This window comes from Anomaloglossus baeobatrachus, chromosome 10, assembly GCF_048569485.1.
Source record: "Anomaloglossus baeobatrachus isolate aAnoBae1 chromosome 10, aAnoBae1.hap1, whole genome shotgun sequence".
NCBI classification, from domain to species: Eukaryota; Metazoa; Chordata; class Amphibia; order Anura; family Aromobatidae; genus Anomaloglossus; species Anomaloglossus baeobatrachus.
Window position 1 is genome coordinate 121,731,875 of NC_134362.1, and position 14,107 is coordinate 121,745,981.

Here is a 14,107-nt window from a genome sequence, read left to right on the forward strand (position 1 = left end):
CAACAGAGCTGCCCAAAGGCTACAACTGTCACGGATAACCTCAGCCGCCTTCATGTTGCTCAACATGTCCTTGGTACACTGGCAATGTGAAGGTGGTATTGGCTTATAGCTCTCTTTGATGGGTGGGTGTGCACCTGTGGGGATGTGGTGTTGGACCCCTTTTATTCCCCCAAAATCTAGCGGGCTTCCCACCGGTAACCCGCTCCCCAGCTTGGATGGATGCTGAGGGAGCCCCTTTTGCCCGCAGGCTCTGGCCCTGGGAACTGTAGCCTTGGCGGTGACTGTGCTTCCCTCTACGGTGTGAGCTGTTGCCTTCAATCGGGTCTTGACTGCTGGGAAACCCTGGAGGTTCCTGTCGCTAACGGATTTGACCGGTTTTACGGCGACTCCTAGCCTGGTCGGGGTCCGTAGGCCCTGCCGGATGGTGCTGGCTTCTCTTCACTCCCCGATCTGGTACCGGCGGGCCACCGCCCATCCCCGGTCCGTACGGTTCACTCCAATCAGCCTCTCCTGCAGAAGGTCACCACCGTCTGCCAACCTAGCTGAGTGCCCGGGCCACACACCCGGACACGGTCAGTCTCCTCTCCTCTTCACTTCTCTAACTCCAAAACTGATCTCTAATCTGACTCCTTTTCCCGCCTCCAGGACTGTGAACTCCTCGGTGGGTGGGATCAACCGCCTGGCCCACCCCCTGGTGTGGACATCAGCCCCTGGAGGAAGGCAACTAGGATTTGTGTTTAGCTTCGGTGTGCCTAGCCGGAGTGTAGAGTGTGTTGGTGTAGTACCTGTGACGACCTGGCTTGTCCAGGGCGCCACATTCCCCTATAGTAAAATGCAGACCGTCCGCGGGCTGCCCGTCCATCACCGGTTTTATTTTCACAACTGAAAAAGAATAAAACGGTAAAACATGTAAAAGCATCATAAACATTTTACAACGGTACAGCTTCCGCTCTTCTCCCACCCAAACAACCTGGCCCTGATGCTGCCCCTAAGAAGCGGGCAGCACCCCTTGACCCCAGTCCAGCACCAAGTTGCCCGAGCGGGTTCTGTCTCTTTCAGGGGGCCCACGTCCAAGGGGACCCCTGAACCCCCGGAGGATCGCCACCGGTTACGGTAGTGGCGGGCCTAGGCCATCCCTTTCCTCCAGGCCCATCCTCCCAAATCAGCCTCTCCGGAGGCGGTAACGGTGTCAAGCCAACAAACATTTTTATTTACATTGCACTAAGTTTGTGGTTGCCCTGCAAGTTCTCGGGCTTGTCCGTAAGCAGTTCCTTACGCAATGGTTGCACAGTCCCTACGGGGACAACAGTTGCCGGCAACGGCCGGTTTAATCACGGTTCAATCAGGTAAACTTCTTTGGTTGATCATCTTTACTTATCATTTAAAACTTTCAAACTGGTACACTCAACACATAAAGCCCCCCCCTTTTAAAGAGTAGTTTCCCTGTACCTAAGTGGGGGTCTACCTAGGTTGGGGCGAGTGGACCTTCGGGGTCCGGTGTCAGTGGTGACAGGCAGTGGGGCAGAGGGAACAGTCAGTTCCTCCTCCCTGCTATCATGTGGGGCAGGCGGAGGCGTAGGGGAGCTGGGTACAGGTACCTCCCTGGGCACTGCCTCGCGGTTAACCGTTTCCATCATTTCTTCATCCACGGGTTGTGGGAACAGTATCACTGGAAGGATCACCGCACCGTTCTGTGTAGGCCAGTCTGCTGGAAAATCACCCATCATGGTGTGGATTACCTCTTTTTCCTTCTCCACTGGACTGGGAACTGGAGCCTCATCCGCTACTCTCAATGCTGGTGGGCACTTCTTCAGGTGGTCTCGGGAAACCGTGGCCAAAGTCCCCCCCTGGTCACGGCTGATCTGGTAGGCCTTCCCATTCTCCCATCCTGTGGGCTGGACTACATACGGGTTTTTTTCCCATTGATCATCCAGCTTGTGGGCCCTTCTTTTCCGCTTCAGCACTACATCCCCAGGTTGGAAGGAACCGGCAGGCGCCTTCTTGTTGAAGCACTGCTCCTGTTGTCCCCGACTCCGGCACAAGTTCTTTTCAACATACTCCTGGACCTGTCGGTACTGTGTCCTCCGCCGAGTGTCCCATTCAGCTGTCGACAGGAGTGCTTCTGAAGCTTCCAAGCCCATTTCCAGATCCACTGGTAGCCGGCCGGGACGAGCTCTCATCAGGTATGCTGGAGTGCATTTCGTAGAGCTGGAAGGGATGTTGTTGTACATATCGACCAGGTCAGGTAGCTTCTCCAGCCACAGGTTCCGCTCTTCCAGTGGTAACGTCTTGAGGAGGCCCAGGACCAAGTGGTTCATCTTTTCACAAATGCCATTGGTTTGGGCGTGGTAAGGCGTGGTCCGGATTTTCTTGCAGCCGTACAACTGGCAGAATTCCTGGAATACCTCTGCTTCAAAGGCCGGACCCTGGTCGGTAAGCACCCTCTCCGGGTACCAATGCGGTCAACAGAAATAAGCCTGGAAAGCCTTAGCAGCGGTGCGGCCGGTTAAGTCCTTAACTGGGACAACCACCAGGAACCTCGAGTAGTGGTCTACGATGGTCAGAGCGTACGTGTACCCACTTCGGCTGGGGGTGAGCTTTACATGGTCAAGGGCAACCAGCTCCAGCGGTTGGTGTGTAATGATCGGGTGTAGGGGTGCCTTCTGGCTGGCCTCGTCCTTCCTTCTCAATGCGCAAGGGCCACATTCTCGGCACCAGGCCTCCACAGATTCCCGCATTCCACTCCAATAGAACCGCTCTCTTAACAACATCTCTAGCTTCTTCCACCCGAAGTGCACTGCACCATCATGGTATGCTTGCAGGACGGTGGGCACGTTAGCCTGGGGAATCACCAGCTGGCGGATCTTCTCGTGAGTCTTTGGATTAATCAGCTCGCGATACAACTTCCCCTGGTGTAGGTATAGCCGGGTCCGTTCTTGCCACAGACGTTGGGCTTCGGCAGGGGCAGCAGGGTCTATCCCAGCAGAACCCTGTTCCACTAGAGTCTTGACCAGGCGGACAGCAGGTGCCTGGTCCTGAGCTTCCTGCCAGTCCTGTCGGGGCAGCGGATCCAGGTTCACCCGTTGTTGGTAGACGTGCACCTTCTCAGTGAATGGCCGGTGAAATGCAGGCAACTCGATCTCTTCGAGGTCATCATCCTCTGGCCCCTCTTCCGACAGGTGGGGCATCCGGGAGAGTGCATTGGCATTGACGTTGGTACGGCCGGCCCGGTACTTGATGGTGAAATCGTAGTTGGCTAACCTGGTCACCCACCGCTGCTCCAACGCGCCCAGCTTGGCCGTATCTAGATGGGTCAGCAGGTTATTGTCTATGTACGCGGTGAACTTGGCTGCTGCCAGGTAATGGCGGAACCGCTCGGTGATAGCCCACACCAGTGCCAAGAGCTCAAGCTTGAAGGAGATGTAGTTCTCAGGGTTCCTCTCAGTCGGTCGGAGTTTTCGGCTAGCATAAGCTATTACCTTTTCCCTTCTGTCTTAGACCTGGGATAGAACAGCCCCCAAGCCCACATTGCTGGCGTCGGTGTAGAGGATGAATGGGCGGCTGTAGTCAGGGTATGCTAGGATTTCCTCTCCGGTCAGGGCTGTTCTCAGCTGGCGGAAGGATTCCTCATGCTTTTCTTCCCACACCAATGGGGCTACTAGGGATCTACCACCCTTGGTCTGTCCTACGAGGAGGTCTTGCATGGGGGCAGCCATCTTTGTGTACCCCTTAATGAAGCGACGGTAATATCCCACCAGGCCCAGAAACTGCCTCACTTCCCTCACTGTGGTCGGTCTCGGCCAGTCTTGGATGGCGGTGATCTTCTCGGGGTTGGGGGCGACACCTTCCGCACCAACCACATGTCCTAGGTACTGCACTCTGGGTTTCAGTAGATGACACTTTGAGGGCTTCAACTTCATCCCATACTTGGCAAGGGACGCGAACACCTCGGCTAGGTGCTCCAGGTGGGCTTCATACGTCTGTGAGTACACAATCACATCATCCAAGTACAGCAAAACGGTCCCATAGGCAGTCTTCTCTCGGTCTTCCGGTGCCACGGCCACCTGCCAGTACCCGCTGGTGAGGTCAAGGGTGGAGAAGTAGTTAGCGGTTCTCAGCGAGGCCAGGGACTCTTTGATGCGGGGCAGAGGGTAAGCATCCTTATGCGTTATCTGGTTAATCTTCCGGTAATCCACACACATCCGCATGGTGCCATCCTTCTTCTTAACCAGCACCAACGGAGCGGCCCAGGGACTACAGCTGTCCCTAATAACCCCTGCCTCCTTCATGTTCCTCAATATGTCTTTGGCGCATTGGTAGTGCGCAGGGGGAATAGGCCTGTATCTCTCTTTAATAGGGGAGTGTGTACCGGTAGGGATGTAATGTTGAACCCCTTTAATCTGCCCAAAATCTAGAGGGTGCTTGCTAAAAACCCGCTCATACTCCTGTACCACCCGGTATACCCCTTCCTTGTGGTGTATGGGGGTATCATCAGTGCCGACATGTAGCTCTCGATACCACTCGCCTAACTCCCCCAGGGATGAGTGGGAACCGGCAGCAGGCGGTGTGACCGGGGGAACGGCTTCATGGATCGTGTGGGGATCTAGAGTGAGCAATTTGGCAAGGGTAGCGTACCGGGTGGTGCATGAATGCACACATATTGGTTTTATAATCTTATTGTATTACTTTATATTCTTATTTCACTTGTGCATATCTCCACCATAATCCTGGCTAAGAAATATAGCTTTTTTTGGGGTACACAGGTAGTAAGGTCTTCTTTCTATTTCTTTAGGGGTGATATAGCCTGGTGGAACTCTAGACCTCTAACATTATATATGCACCCTTTTTCTTTATGGTTCTTGGACACCTTATAACATTCTTCCATACATATATATCTTTCTCATAAATTATAAATAATTAGGCATTTTTATATATTTTATTTACATTTTCATAAATAACTTTTTACAAAGCATGGGGGACATTCTCACATACATATAATTTTCATGTACGCATTCTGAAAATTTACGCATAAACCGTACACACTCCTTTTTGTAACAATTTCTATAACTCATTCGCTGAACTCTCATCCCGGATATTCATTCTTACACCGAATTTCCTGCTATAACACAACATTCATGATTTTTATTCAATTTATTTTTATTTTTTAGGTTTATTAGTAGTGATGAGCGAGTACTAAAAAGCTCGGGTGCTCGAAGCTCGGGCCGAGCCTCCCAAGATACTCGTGTACTCGGCCCGAGCACCGAGCCCAATGTTATCCTATGGGAGACCCGAGTATTTTTGTGAAATGACCACCGGCAGCATGTAGAAACCCTAAAAATGGCACAAAAGTCTCCGAAGAGTGCTCAAATGACATGGCAACAGCATGGGGAAGACCCCTTGAAGCATTTATCACTCAAAAGTCACAGCTTTGAATAATTTTGTCCGCGTTTTACGCCATTTTTACGGACTCACCAGAAAACCTTCCAAAATGACACCAAAATGATTTTTCATAGCGGAAATGTTAAGGGCACATACCCAATAGTGAGATAGAGCTAATGTATGTTACTTTTTGAGATCAATACATGAAAGATTTTACGTAAAACATTGTGTGGCACTCCGATGTCCCTGAGAAGAGACGTACATAAAGGCCTCTGAGTCTAATGTGCCCATTTTGAGGAACTGAGTCTTTGTAGTATTTTCCTTTGCCAGGGCAGTCCAAAATTGTGAGGTTCACCAATGCCCCTGCATACAGACGTGCATGATGGCCTGTAAACCTGAAGTGCCCATTGTAAGGAAGTGGGTCTATTGTAGTATAGCCCTTAGGCAGGGCAGCCAAAAATTGGGAGGCTCCACGTTGTCCCTGGATAGAGACGTGCATGAGGGCCTCAAAACATTAAGTGTCCAGTGTCAGGAAGTGGGTGTATTATAGTATAGCCCTTAGGCAGGGCAGCCAAAAATTGGGAGGCTCCACGTTGTCCCTGGATAGAGACGTGCATGAGGGCCTGTAAACCTGAAGTGCCCATTGGAAGGAAGTGGGTCTTTTGTAGTATAGCCCTTTGGCAGGGCAGCCAAAAATTGGGAGGCTCCACGTTGTCCCTGGATAGAGACGTGCATGAGGGCCTGTAAACCTGAAGTGCCCATTGGAAGGAAGTGGGTCTTTTGTAGTATAGCCCTTTGGCAGGGCAGCCAAAAATTGGGAGGCTCCACGTTGTCCCTGGATAGAGACATGCATGAGGGCCTCAAAACATTAAGTGTCCATTGTCAGGAAGTGGGTGTATTATAGTATAGCCCTTAGGCAGGGCAGCCAAAAATTGGGAGGCTCCACGTTGTCCCTGGATAGAGACGTGCATGAGGGCCTGTAAACCTGAAGTGCCCATTGGAAGGAAGTGGGTCTTTTGTAGTATAGCCCTTTGGCAGGGCAGCCAAAAATTGGGAGGCTCCACGTTGTCCCTGGATAGAGACGTGCATGAGGGCCTCAAAACATTAAGTGTCCATTGTCAGGAAGTGGGTGTATTATAGTATAGCCCTTTGGCAGGGCAGCCAAAAATTGGGAGGCTCCACGTTGTCCCTGGATAGAGACGTGCATGAGGGCCTCAAAACATTAAGTGTCCATTGTCAGGAAGTGGGTGTATTATAGTATAGCCCTTAGGCAGGGCAGCCAAAAATTGGGAGGCTCCACGTTGTCCCTGGATAGAGACGTGCATGAGGGCCTCAAAACATTAAGTGTCCATTGTCAGGAAGTGGGTCTTTTGTAGTATAGCCCTTTGGCAGGGCAGCCAAAAATTGGGAGGCTCCACGTTGTCCCTGGATAGAGACGTGCATGAGGGCCTCAAAACATTAAGTGTCCATTGTCAGGAAGTGGGTGTATTATAGTATAGCCCTTTGGCAGGGCAGCCAAAAATTGGGAGGCTCCACGTTGTCCCTGGATAGAGACGTGCATGAGGGCCTCAAAACATTAAGTGTCCATTGTCAGGAAGTGGGTCTTTTGTAGTATAGCCCTTTGGCAGGGCAGCCAAAAATTGGGAGGCTCCACGTTGTCCCTGGATAGAGACGTGCATGAGGGCCTCAAAACATTAAGTGTCCATTGTCAGGAAGTGGGTGTATTATAGTATAGCCCTTTGGCAGGGCAGCCAAAAATTGGGAGGCTCCACGTTGTCCCTGCATAGAGACGTGCATGAGGGCCTCAAAACATTGTTCCCATTGCAAAGGAGCGGGTCTCCTGTCGTTGTAATGTCCATTCTGCAAAGAATGGGCGAAAAAATTTACCACTGGGGGTATACCTGAAACAAAGGCCTAACTCTTGTAACGGTCATCATGGTGGCGCATGAGGAGAAGGAGGAGCAGTCCAGCGATTATCCAAAGTCCAGAAGTGTGTACCCATGGGTGACTGGAGGTACATGGCAAATTCCCGTTACAAACTTTAAATTCCGCTCTCATTTGCTGGTGGTGTGGTGAAGTCTGGCCCAATCCAACCCTTGTTCATCTTGATCAGAGTCAGCCTGTCAGCATTTTCAGTTGACAGGCGGGTGCGTTTATCTGTAATGATTCCACCTGCGGCACTAAAAACACGCTCTGACAAAACGCTAGCGGCAGGGCAGGCCAGGACTTCCAAGGCGTAGAGAGCCAATTCATGCCACGTGTCCACCTTGGATACCCAATAATTGTAAGGCACAGAGGAATGTCGGAGTACAGTTGTTCGATCTGCAAGGTACTCCTTGAGCATCTGGGCAAACTTAGGATTTCTTGTGGCACTACCCCGCACCTCAGGGGCTGTGGTACGTGAGGGGCTGAGAAAACTGTCCCACATCTTAAAGACTGTTCCCCTACCTCTGGCGGATTGGACTTGTGCCTCTCTCGGCTGTAAGCCTTGGTTGTCCACTGATTCCTGACCTATGCCGCTAGCGTTTTGTGAGGGGAATGCTTTGCCTACTTCCGTGACTATGGCCTTCCGGAACTGCTGCATTTTAGTTGACCTCTCCGCCTCGGGAATAAGAGACATAAAGTTCTCCTTGTAGCGTGGGTCTAACAGTGTTACCAACCAGTAATGATTGTCGGCCAAGATGTTCTTAACGCGAGGGTCACGAGACAGGCAGCTTACCATAAAGTCAGCCATGTGTGCCAGACTCTTAACAGCCAGGACTTCAGTAGCCTGACCAACACGTTGACTGAACATGCTGTCCTCCTCCTCCTCCTCCTCCTCCTCATCTACCCTGTCCTCTGGCCAGCCACGCTGAACCGAGGATATGACTAGTGTGCATGTCATATCCTCAATTTGGCCGGAGATTTGCTCCATGTCTTCATCCTCCTCCTCGTCATAGTCCTCCACTGCACGTTGTGATGAGACGAGGCTGGGCTGTGTGTTATCACCCACACCCACTACTGTTTCTTGCTGCAACTCATCGCGCTCCGCCTGCAATGCATCATGTTTGGTTTTGAGCAGAGACCGTTTTAGAAGGCAGAGTAGCGGTATGGTGACGCTAATAATGGCGTCATCCCCACTCACCATCTTGGTGGAGTCCTAAAAGTTTTGGAGGATGGTACATAGGTCGGACATCCATCTCCACTCCTCAGGTGTTATGTGTGGAGTTTGACCCATTTCCCGACGGCTTAGGTGATGCAGGTACTCAACAACTGCCCTCTTCTGCTCACATATCCTGACCAACATGTGCAGAGTTGAATTCCAACGCGTGGGGACATCACACACCAGTCTGTGAGCCGGAAGATGCAAACTGCGCTGAAAGCCGGCAAGGCCGGCTGAATCAGTAGGTGACTTTCGAAAATGTGCAGACAGGCGGCGAACTTTTACCAGCAGATCAGACAGCTCTGGGTATGACTTTAGAAACCGCTGAACCACGAGGTTGAGCACATGGGCCACGCATGGAACATCTGTCAGCTGGCCTCGCCTCAAAGCCGCCACCAGGTTCCGGCCATTGTCACACACGACCTTTCCTGGCTTTAGGTTCAGAGGTGTGAGCCAGTGATCTGCCTGCTGTTTCAGAGCTGTCCACAGCTCTTCTGCATTGTGGGGTTTGTCACCTATGCAGATTAGCTTCAGCACAGCCTGTTGCCGCTTCGCCGAGGCAGTGCTGCAGTGCTTCCAGCTTGGGACTGGTGTGGAGGGTACAGTGGATGAGGATGCGCAGGAGGAGGAGGAGGCTGAAGAGCATGACATTCCGGAGCTGTAGAGTGTGGGTGAAACACTGACTGAGGTAGGGCCTGCAAACCTTGGTGTGGGAAGGACGTGTTCCGTCCCTCGCTCAGACTGGGTCCCAGCTTCCACAATATTAACCCAGTGTGCCGTCAACGAGATGTAGCGGCCTTGCCCACAAGCACTTGTCCACGTGTCTGTGGTTAGGTGGACTTTGGGTGAAACAGCGTTGTTCAGGGCACGTGTGATGTTTTGTGACACGTGGTTATGCAACGCGGGGACGGCACACCGGGAGAAATAGTGGCGGCTGGGGACCGAGTAACGTGGGACAGCTGCCGCCATCAGGTCGCGGAATGCTTCTGTCTCCACCAGCCTAAAAGGCAACATTTCCAGCGCAAGCAGTCGCGAAATGTTAGCATTTAGAACTGTGGCATGTGGGGTGTTGGCAGTGTATTTGCGCCTGCGTTCAAAGGTTTGCTGAATGGATAACTGAACGCTGCGCTGGGACAAGGACGTGCTTGATGATGGTGTTATTTCTGAGTAGGCAACTGCAGGTGCAGGACCGGAGGAGGCTTGTTCGCAGGCAGCATGGACAGGGGATTGGCTCGCATGCACAACCAGCGAAGACGTAGCAGTGACATTAGCAAGCACTGCTCCTCGACTCTGTTGTACTTCCCACAAAGTCGGGTGCTTGGCTGACATGTGCCTGATCATGCTGGTGGTGGTCAGGCTGCTAGTTTTGGTACCCCTGCTGATGCTGGCACGGCAGGTGTTGCAAATGGCCTTTTTAGAATCATCTGGATCCAACTTAAAAAACTGCCAGACTCGGGAAGACCTAACATTTGTACAGGCACCTTGTGTCGTGTTGTTGTTCCGGGGAACGGTTGCCTGACTTCTGCCTGGAGCCACCACCCTGCTTCTTACTGCCTGTTGGGATGCTACGCCTCCCTCCCCCTGTGCACTGCTGTCCTCGCTCTGCATATCCTCCTGCCAGGTTGGGTCAGTTACTGGATCATCCACCACGTCGTCTTCCTCTTCCGCACCCTGCTCCTCCTCCTGACTTCCTGACAATTGTGTCTCATCATCGTCCACCCCTTGTTGAGACACGTTGCCAACTTCGTGAGAACGTGGCTGCTCAAATATTTGGCCATCTGTACATACGATCTCCTCATGACCCACTTCAACATGAGCTGGCGAGAGGCCAGAATGTGCGAATGGAAACGTGAACAGCTCTTCCGAGTGTCCAAGTGTGGGATCATTAATGTCCGAGGACGTGTACTCAGCCTTGTGGTAGGAAGGAGGATCAGGTTCTGAAATGTGCGGTGCAGTATCACGGCTACTGACACTTGACCGTGTGGAAGACAGAGTGTTTGTGGTGGTGCCAATCTGACTGGAAGCATTATCCGCTATCCAACTAACAACCTGTTGACACTGGTCTTGGTTCAAGAGCGGTGTACTGCTGCGGTCCCCAAGAATTTGGGACAGGACGTGCGAGCGACTAGATGTGGCCCTTTGTTGTGGCAAAATTAGAGCTTGCCCACGACCTCGGCCTCTGCCTGCACCACCATCACGTCCACTTCCTTGTTCCTTGCCAACGCCCTTGCGCATTTTGCAATGCTGTGCTGACGTGTATTCACTAGACTTGGGCGTTATATCAAAGTTTGTGCAAATTGTGCACCTGTACGCTGCCACCGACAGGCACACACGTGCGGTTTTTAAATGCAAGCACGGACGCACTAAGAACCTAACAGGTTTTAGGAGCAAAAATTAATGATGAGAACTCTGACACTATCAGCCACTGCTGACTGACGTGTATTATACACTACACTTGTGCGTTATATAATAGTTTGGTAAAAACGCACACAAGTGCACCTGTACGCTGCCACCGACAGGCACACACGTGCGGTTTTTAAATGCAAGCACGGACGCACTAAGAACCTAACACAGGTTTTAGGAGCAAAAATTAATGACGAGAACTCTGACACTATCAGCCACTGCTGACTGACGTGTATTATACACTACACTTGTGCGTTATATAATAGTTTGGTAAAAACGCACACAAGTGCACCTGTACGCTGCCACCGACAGGCACACACGTGCGGTTTTTAAATGCAAGCACGGACGCACTAAGAACCTAACACAGGTTTTAGGAGCAAAAATTAATGACGAGAACTCTGACACTATCAGCCACTGCTGACTGACGTGTATTATACACTACACTTGTGCGTTATATAATAGTTTGGTAAAAACGCACACAAGTGCACCTGTACGCTGCCACCGACAGGCACACACGTGCGGTTTTTAAATGCAAGCACGGACGCACTAAGAACCTAACACAGGTTTTAGGAGCAAAAATTAATGACGAGAACTCTGACACTATCAGCCACTGCTGACTGACGTGTATTATACACTACACTTGTGCGTTATATAATAGTTTGGTAAAAACGCACACAAGTGCACCTGTACGCTGCCACCGACAGGCACACACGTGCGGTTTTTAAATGCAAGCACGGACGCACTAAGAACCTAACACAGGTTTTAGGAGCAAAAATTAATGACGAGAACTCTGACACTATCAGCCACTGCTGACTGACGTGTATTATACACTACACTTGTGCGTTATATAATAGTTTGGTAAAAACGCACACAAGTGCACCTGTACGCTGCCACCGACAGGCACACACGTGCGGTTTTTAAATGCAAGCACGGACGCACTAAGAACCTAACAGGTTTTAGGAGCGACAATTGCTGAGAAGTCTGACACTATCAGGACTGTTTTAGACTGTGTACACCAGCCCCAGATATGATGAAGGCTGGTATACGGTCACCACTAGGAATGGCTATATACCCTGCCTGCCTGCCTGCCTGCCTGTATACTGCTACAATAGTCCTGACAAGGACTCTTTTGGTCTCTAGCCTGTATTCCAACCTGGCTATACCCTGCCTGTATACAGCAACAATAGTCCTGAGAAGGACTCTGCTACTGTACTCCGACCTGGCTATACCCTGCCTGCCTGTATACAACTAGAATAGTCCTGAGAAGGACTTTTGGTCACACTGTTTGCAGCCCTGCTACGGAAATAGCTATAAAGGGCCGCAAACCTTTCCCTGAAGCAGCGACCCTTTCCCTGCACTGACTGTCTGGATAGCTGTGCGCCCGCCGGTATAAAGGCTCGGTCACGCTGTGCAGGCCGGCCAATCACTGCAATTCCACAACTAACAGGGCTGGCATTGCAGTGGTCTGCCAGCCAATCCCTGCATGAGGGCTGGCTCTCAAAAGAGCGCCAACATGCAGGGATGAAGACCACGAGTACAGCACGAGTATCGCGAGATTACTCGGTCCCCGTCGAGTAGACCGAGTACAGTGATACTCGTGCGAGTACCGAGTAGTAACAAGCATGCTCGCTCATCACTATTTATTAGTAAAATGGCTTACACTCCCCTTTTTTCCACTTTTTTCTTCACTACTTTTATAAAGAAATTTTTCCTTTCTTTATTCTTAATGCAATTTTATATAGCAACACCACCATTTTTTGCCACGAACATAATTTTTCTTGTCCGTCATCCCGTTCACCCTTACAGGGTTGTGGACAGATGCACTTGTCACTACACTTCTAAGACTCAATACAGGGTCTGGAGCTCAATGCTCCCTTTTTGTTTTTTTTTTCTTCTTTTTTTTCTTTTTTTCATTTTGTCCTTCTTCTTCTTCTTTTTCTGATTTTTGTCTCAAAAAGCTGATGAAATTTGAAACACTATACCCCAGTGATTTTATAAATGTTTCTCAATATATCACTTGAGAACTTTTATGGCCGGTATTGTAACAGTTGACCATCCCGGCAGTATTTGAAATACAGCAGTCAGTCCTCTGACGTAGCTCCATATGTGTATATATAGAGGTTCTTCCTCCTTTGATTGCATACTGTTCTTTTTTTGCCCTGATGAAGGAGACAGTGATCTCTGAAACACATTGACCGGAAAAAAGAATAAAGAGATGAAATAATTAACATCAGTTTCCTTTGGTGACAGCGCGGCACGCACCCGATTTTCCTCCTATACGTTATTGCTCTTCTACTAGGGGCTGCGGCTGTTAGGTTCTTAGTGCGTCCGTGCGTGCATTTAAAAACCGCACGTGTGTGCCTGTCGGTGGCAGCGTACAGGTGCACTTGTGTGCGTTTTTACCAAACTCTTATATAACGCACAAGTGTAGTGTATAATACACGTCAGTCAGCAGTGGCTGATAGTGTCAGAGTTCTCGTCATTAATTTTTGCTCCTAAAACCTGTGTTAGGTTCTTAGTGCGTCCGTGCTTGCATTTAAAAACCGCACGTGTGTGCCTGTCGGTGGCAGCGTACAGGTGCACTTGTGTGCGTTTTTACCAAACTATTATATAACGCACAAGTGTAGTGTATAATACACGTCAGTCAGCAGTGGCTGATAGTGTCAGAGTTCTCGTCATTAATTTTTGCTCCTAAAACCTGTGTTAGGTTCTTAGTGCGTCCGTGCTTGCATTTAAAAACCGCACGTGTGTGCCTGTCGGTGGCAGCGTACAGGTGCACTTGTGTGCGTTTTTACCAAACTATTATATAACGCACAAGTGTAGTGTATAATACACGTCAGTCAGCAGTGGCTGATAGTGTCAGAGTTCTCGTCATTAATTTTTGCTCCTAAAACCTGTGTTAGGTTCTTAGTGCGTCCGTGCTTGCATTTAAAAACCGCACGTGTGTGCCTGTCGGTGGCAGCGTACAGGTGCACTTGTGTGCGTTTTTACCAAACTATTATATAACGCACAAGTGTAGTGTATAATACACGTCAGTCAGCAGTGGCTGATAGTGTCAGAGTTCTCGTCATTAATTTTTGCTCCTAAAACCTGTGTTAGGTTCTTAGTGCGTCCGTGCTTGCATTTAAAAACCGCACGTGTGTGCCTGTCGGTGGCAGCGTACAGGTGCACTTGTGTGCGTTT